Source organism: Chrysochloris asiatica, unplaced genomic scaffold (genome assembly GCF_000296735.1).
Source record: "Chrysochloris asiatica unplaced genomic scaffold, ChrAsi1.0 scaffold00114, whole genome shotgun sequence".
Lineage (NCBI taxonomy): Eukaryota > Metazoa > Chordata > Mammalia > Afrosoricida > Chrysochloridae > Chrysochloris > Chrysochloris asiatica.
This window is the reverse complement of record NW_006408632.1, coordinates 6,339,368-6,347,448: the sequence shown is the minus strand read 5'-3', so window position 1 is coordinate 6,347,448 and position 8,081 is coordinate 6,339,368. Positions and strand designations below refer to the sequence as shown.

The following is an 8,081-nucleotide window of genomic DNA, read 5'->3' as shown; positions in this document are numbered from 1 at the left end:
CTAAAAACACACCAAAGAATTAAAAATAAACACTAATCTTCTGAAGGGAACCAGAACTTGAATATTGCTACATAAGATCATACAATAATCATCTGAAACAAAAGAAAGTGAAACTGAATGAAAGATGAGGCTTTCTGCTCCCGTAAAGATTAATAGCCTCGGAAACCCTATACAGGGTCACTATAAGTTGAAACCGACTCCACGGCATATAACAACAACATACATACATATATGGAGTCCTGGTGTGGTGCGGTGGGTTAATGAGCCAGAATGCAAAGCCATTTGAAGTGCAAGGTCGGCGGTTCAAACTCACCAGAAGCTCCTTGGAAACCCTATACAGGGTGGCTTTGGGTTGGAACCAGCTCAACGGCACTTAACAACAACAACAACATACATATATGATGGAAGCATGGTGGTTTTGTAGGATAAGCCCTGGATGTTGTACGAACCATAAAGCGGGCAGTTCAGACCCACCAGACACTCTGCCAGAGAAAGATAAAGGTTTTCTCTTTCCGCAAAGATTTACAGCATCGGAAACCCTATACCAGATCACTATGAACTGGAATTGACTCCACGGCACTTAAAAACAGCAACAAATACATGCAGGTATGCAGAAGACAGACAAAATATATGTATATATGCATATGGACATTTGGTACAGCAAGTGGCAGTATCTCCATCACCTATGATGGTGATGCAGACCTTGGAAGTGGCTTTTACCACCTCATCTATCAGGGCTTTGGTTCCCCAGGCAAAGGCTTCCCATTCAAATGCCCCCATAGGTCCATTCCACACAATCTGCTTAGCCCGAGTGACAGCCTGTGCATACTTCTTGCTGCTCTCAGGACTACAGTCCAAGCCCATTCACCTAACAGATATGCCAGAGGCCACAGTGGCTTGGCCAGTTTGGGCATTCTCATCAAACTTGTCAACAATGACAAAGTCAATAGGCAAGGTAATCTTCACACCATTCTTCTCAGCTTTGGACATTTAAGTCTTTGACAATCTTGGCTCCCTCGTCATCAAATCTCCATGTTATTGAACACTTTAAGGAAGGTAAAAAAACATTCCACCACCAATGATCATTTCATTGACTTTGTCCAGCATATTATTTATCAGTTGGATCTTGTCTGCAACTTTCGCCTCTGCCCAGGATGGTCAGGAAGGGTTGTTATGGGCTCTCCAAGGCTTTGGCAAAATAATTCAACTCTTACTTCGTCAAGAAACCACCAGCCTTCTGTGGCAGATTTACGTCCACCATGGAACTATGGGCTTGGTGAGAGGTGCCAAAAACATCACTTAGATAGACATCCCCTAGCTTGGAAAATGAAGCCTGGAAAGCTTCTATTTCACTTGGCTTGGCTTTAACTTTATTCTCAGAAGCATCTTTTCCCTTTCCTTCTTCTTCTACATGAAACCAAAGGTTCTCCAACAGGATGACAGAACCAGCACTGGATCAGCACAGGCTTTCTCTACTTCTGGACCCACACAGTCTTTGAAGAGAAAAACATCCTTGCCCAGAAAAGATTTGTGTTCTACAGCAACTGGCTCTATGGAATATTTATCAGACATGGGGACACCATCAGGTCAGCCAAGGTGGTTCATAACAACAACTGACTTGGCTCCATTGGCTACGCAGAATTTGATGCTTAGGATGGCAGCCTTGATCCTCTGGTTGTTTGTTATCAGGTTGTTCTTCAGAGGAACATTAAAGTCCACTCTCGTGACCACTCACTTTTCTTTCACATCCAGCTTGCCCAGAGTAAGGTTGTTAGAAAAAGACATCTTGGCAATATAGCAAAGGTGAATGGCTTGGGAAGCAGAAAGTATCAGTGAGAGCAACAGCCTAGGAAAGCTGGAGGAATGAGTACCATCAATTCTTGATCATGTGCTACCTCTTGAAATGGTTGAACATCTACCAATTCTTTTTCATACAGTGACTTTGTGTAGTCCTTCCATCTTCTTTTGATGCTTTCTGCATCACTCAATATTTTGCCCATAGAAGCTTTCAATATTGCAATATGAGGCTTGAATATTTTTCTTCTTGAGAAATACTAGGCGTGTTCTTCCTTTCTGGTTTTCTAACTCTGGGTCCCTGCACATTTCACTAGCATACTTTGTTTTCTCGAGCTGTCCTTTGAAATTTCTGTTCAGCTCTTTCACTGCTACCTTTCTGCCATTCACTTTAGCATCTGCATACTAGATAGCAAGTTTCAGAGCAGTCTCTTCTGGCATTCATTTTGGTCTTTCTTTCTTTCAGCATGAAGTTCTTGATGTCATACCACAACTCTTCTGGTCTTCAGTTATTAGTGTCTTTTGCATCAAATATGTTCTTGAAAGGGTCTCTGAATTCAGGTGGGATATGTTCAAGATAATATTTTGGCTCTTGTAGACTTTTTAAATTTTTCTTCAGCTTCAATCTGAACTTGCACAATCACATTCAAGAACCTGAACTGCAAAATATTTTTTAAAGTGAAAAGAAGTAAATTTTGGCTTGTTTTTATTGCCATGGAAAGCATAACATTTTAGAGGTGGTACCTCTAATACCAACAGCAAAAAGATGTTATTTGAAATTCATTCAGAAAGAAACTATACATCATTATGGAACAAGAACATTTGGGAGGAGTCCAATATAATGAGGTCATGGGTTCAAATCCTACATATGCTGTTTGTTAATTATGTGGTCATGGAAAAGTCATATAAATTCTCTAAAATATATTTATGCAAAATGAAAGTAATATAGGAAAAAAATGTAGTTACCAAGAGTCTCTATCGCAAGCCCATTCACAGGTGAGAAAGTTAACCTTTAGGCTTCAAGCTATTTCTTTTACCAATGCCATGAATAGTCCAAATGTGGAAACACATACAAGATATTTTTAGAAACAAATATCAAGTGCTTTGGATGCATAAGATAAGACTATGTCTATATATGGATGAATATATTAAGTATGTATCAAAATTTCTCAAAGTCTACATCAAAAACTATCGGTAGTATTTGTTCCTGGGAAGTGAGGCTAGAAGTTTTAAGAAGAAAGAGATCTTAACTTTCATTTTATTTTCTCCTGTAATGTTTAAACTATTAACAATGCAATATATTGTTATAGGATTTAAAAAAATAATTTTGGAAGATAAATGAATTATCTCAAACATCAGCATGAAGCAATATATCTTTTTCAGTATGTGAAAGTAATGAATCTATGTTCCTTGTGCTCACAAAGCAAAGACTAAATGATCTATAAATTCTGAAGCACAAAAGTTTACCAAAAATAATTGATTTCTGAGATGAAAATGACAATAAATAATTTTTAGCAATACCCTGCAGGTACATTTGGCTAATAACAAGCATTTGTAGTGCAAACACCACAAAACGCTTTCAACATACATTACCTCATTTGATCAGTACATAATCAACCAGGAATCTCCCTACAACCATCTTCATAAAGATTATAATCTCCTTCAAAAATGGAGGCATTCTTAGGCTAGAAATCAGAATCACTTGTATTCACCTAAACATCTCTATTGCAAACCACAATGCTTGGCACAAATTATTTGAATAAACGCAAAAAAAGAATAAATGAAAAATAAATAAATGCTGAATGACAGAGATGCACATCCATAAAATACTTGCTCCAAATTCTCAGGTCCACTTCTTTCATCCCTATCCTCTTTCCCCTTAGGAACTGTGCTTCAGTCTTTTAAAGTGAATCTGCTCATAGACATGCTGTTATCTGTCCACTGGGTCCTGTTCCTGATGTAAGTTGACTGAATGAGAGGCAGGGACTGATAAAAGCTAAGCAAATAGGACCTCTCTTATTTGGATTGTGTATATTTCTGTCTGAAACTTGAATAGGAAAGCTGACTTTGGGTCATGTGAAAATGACTCGTCTCCAGCCATAGAGAAGGATATTTATAAAACTCAAGGGGAAAACATGAGTCCCTAATGAGATCCAACTACAATCAATCCCCTTGGTTTTTCTGAGCTACTCTTATATCCTTCCAAAAATGAACTTTCTCTTTTTAGACCTTACTCATTTTAAGTGGGCTTCTATTCCATACACAAGAGCATTAAGAACTCCCACCACCACAACTATCAACAGTATTTAATTTGCATGATCCAGCTTCTCCCACTGTTCGCATAGACACGCTATACATTGTTGTTGTTGTTAGTTGCCATCAACTCCTAGAGACCTCACGTACAACAGAACAAAACAATGCCCAGGCCTGTGCTATCCTCACAACCACTGCCTAAAGTCCATTGTTGCAAACACTGTGTCAGTCCATCTTATTGAGTGTCTTCTTCTTTTGCACTAACTCTCTACTTTATCAGTATAATGTCCTTCTCCAGGGATTGGTTCCTGTTGATAACATGTTTAAAGAACATGAGACAAAGTCTCACCATCCTCACTTCTGAACAGCATTCTGGTTGTACTTCTTTCAACAAACATTTGTTCATTCTTCTGGCAGTCCATGATATATTCAGTAGTTTTAACCAACTATAATCAAATCTTCTCCTGTCTTCCTAACTCATTGCCCAGCTTCTACATGCATATGTTGCTGTTGTTGTTAAGTGCATGCCATCAAGTCCATTCCAACTCATAACAACACTGTATAGGGTTTCTGAGGAGCGGCTGGTGAGCTTGAATACCAACTTTGTGGTTCAAACTGACATTATGATCGAGTGCTTATCCTACAGTGCCACACAGAACAACGGAAAATACCATGGCTTTGGTCAGGTGTACCTTAGTCCTCAAAGAGATATTTTTAGTTTTTTAAAAAACTTTGTTTTGTTTTGTTTTGTTTATTAAGTGCCATTGAGTGGGTTCTGACTCATAGTGACCCTGTATAGGGTTTCTAAAGAGCTGATGGTGAGTTTGAACCGCCGACCTTGTGGTTAGTAGTTCAGTGCTTATCCAACAGCACCACTCCAGGACTCCTTTAACATTTTAAAGACGTATTTTACAACAGATTTGCCCAATGCAATCTGTTGTATGATTTTTTGACTGCTGCTTATTTTAGTGAAACTGATTGTGGATCCAAGTCAAAATGGAATCCTTGACAACTTCAATATTTTCTTACTTATTGAGCTGATACTTATTGGTCTAGTTGTGAGGATTTCAGTTTTTGTTATGTTGAGCTATACTCCATACTGAAGATCTTTGATTTTCATCAGTAAGTGCTTAGAATTCTCTTCACTTTCAGCAAGCAAGTTTGGATCATATGCAGACTGCAGATTGCTAATGAGCCTTCCACCAATCCTGATGCTACATTCTTTTTTATAAAGTCCAGCTTCTCAGATTATTTGCTCAGCATACAAATTGAGTAAGCGTGGTGAAAGGATACAACTTTCCTAATTTTAAGTCATTCAGTATCCCTGGTTCTTTCTGGGCAATCTACTACTTAATGGGCCCAGGTGGCGCAAACGTATGAGGATTCAGCTACTAACCAAATGCTGGCAGTTTGAACCTATCTGCTCCTACTGTGTCGCTGTAGTATAAGCTCTCGACCTCAAGGGTTATTTGAACTGCAAGGTCGGCGGTTCAAACTCACCAGTGGCTCCTCGGAAACCCTATGCAGGGTTGCTATGAGTTGGAACCGACTCGACAGCACTTAACAATAACAGTCACTCCACAGGACAAAGACCTGACTAACTTCCTCTATAAAGATTGGTTGCCTGGTTGGTTGTGTGGCGCATAGTCGGTTCCGACTCATAGCGACCCTGTATAGGGTTTCTGAGGCTGTAAATCTTCAAGGGAGCAGAAAGCCTCATCTTTCTCCCACCGAACAGCTGGTAGTTTCACACTGCTGACCATGAGGTTAGTAACCCAACTCATAACCACGACAGTACCAGAGCTCCTTATGGGACAATTCCACTGTGTTACATGGAGTCACTATTAGTTGAACTCCACTTAATGGCAACAACATATGGAAAACATAAATGTAATAAGATCAGATTAAGTGACTGTTGTTGTTGTTGTTAAGTGCCGTCGAGTCGATTCCGACCGATAGTGACCCCAAACAGATTTCCGAGATTAAGTGATATTACTGATTAAACACATATAGTTATTAATACACAAGGGGGCTTCAAGAAGTCCATGGAAAAATTACATTATCTTTTCATTGTATTATTCCACAAGCTTTTTGAACTCCCCTCATATATTTATTCTGAGTTATTTTCATTACAAGTAGTGAAATCAGCATGCTGGCACCTAAAAAAGAACACAAATCTAATTCATAATTTACTTATTTGTTATGTTTACTGTTTATCTTTCCTCCCTACAATGCAAACTTCTATTTGGTTCATTGATGGCTTCAGTATCTATGGTATTACCTGGCACCTAGTAAACATTTGGAAAAAAACTTTCAATAAATGACCAACAAAAACCAGTAAGTGGATTTAAAAAAAAAAAAAAAAAAAACTTACTGAATTTATAACCTAGAAACAAATCTGTAGCTGCAGCAATGAGACATTTTTGAATTGTTTCACTAATGAAATTTCAGCTTCTACAGTTTTCTAATTGAAAAATAAAATTTACAGAAGAAATCCCACAACTGTACCTAAACCTCTCTCATATCTGAGACTCAAATCCTGGGCTTCTATCAGAGCTCACAGCTCCTATAGGAGTTCTGCATTTATCAATGGTGACACAAATGGGCCCATGTAGCATTTTGTGCATATGGTGTTAACTTTTATGCTTTAATATATATGTGCAATATGGCTGAATTATACTTGCTTTAGGAACCATCACTTTTATTTTACTGACTTCAGTGTATTTAAAACCTCAGGCATAATACAGCATTGAAGTCATGAAGTTTTTTTTGCCTTGTTTAATTTCCAGAGCAGTAAGAAAAAGGAATGAAAACAGAATTATTGCTTTAACATTCAAATCTTGCCATGGCTTATACAATACAAAATTCTTCCAAGTTTAGGAAGCACATGAAAAATAGAATTATAAAATGTGAGTGTGAAATCTGTAAGCATCTTTGCATTAACTCCAAGTAGATTTCTAACACATATATTATTATGTTGCTTGTTTAAAATATCTTAAAGAGAATAATATAAACAGCAGCATATAGTAATGGGCTGTTAGTTGTAAATTTGGCAGTTCAAACCCACCAGCAATTCATTGGAAACTCTATGCAGGGTAGAACCCTGTCAGAATGGACTCAACAGCACTTAACAACAGCAACAACGTAGTAAGACTATTGATGAAATACACCCACTCAGATATGATTTAAAGACTCATTGAAGCTATAAATTGCAGCTATTTCAAATAGAATCTTAATTTTACTTTTCAGTGTAATGTTAAAGTTCCTGCCCCCCCCCGAAAAAAAAAAAAATCTGAAAAAGAGTGCTTAATTAATTTTAAGGCCCATGTGTCCATTTAAACACACAAAAAAATAAAAAAAACGGGCATAAATACGAGACTAAAAACCTGAATTATAAATACTTAAAATAGAAGAATAAAAATGTAAAGCATCGTAAACGCATCATGACAGATTAGCACTGACTGAATTAATAACTAGATGGATTAAGTTATAGAATCCTATATATGTTTAGTAGAGGGTGTGACAACTCAGAAAAAGAATAGTAGGAATGACTACACAGCCTGAAGAATGTAATCACTGTCAAAGAATTGTCTGTGTAAAAATGGTAGAATCAGAATATGTGTTGCTGTTTATATTCTCAACAATGACAATAAAACCTATATGATTGCTAAGTAAATGTCATGTAAGTTCTTGGTCACAACTAAGAAAGCAAGGAAAAGTTTGCAAATAATCAAAGTGAAATAGAATTCTGCAAAATAGAAAGATTAGTTGAAGAAAACATCTTGAAACACTGCTTTACATGGATTGTATCAAAGCTGACAGACACCTTGAAACCAGTTGCCATCAAATTGATGCTGACTCATGTCAATTCCATGTGTGTCAGAGTAGAACTGTGCTCCAAAGTGTTTTCAGTGGCTGACTTTTCACAAGTAGATCACAGATCTTTCTTCTGAGGTACTTTTGGGTAGTCTTGAGTCGCTAATCTTTTGGTTAGCAGTCTTACATGGTAACTGCTTGCACCATGCCATGGCCCT

General features: G+C 37.6%; 1 pseudogene; it reads right to left on the bottom strand.

Moving 5' to 3' along the window:
* The window catches only part of LOC102831377, a 107,216-nt pseudogene extending 105,431 nt beyond the window's left edge, over positions 1-1,785 (bottom strand).
* Between the last annotated feature and the right edge of the window lie 6,296 nt (positions 1,786-8,081).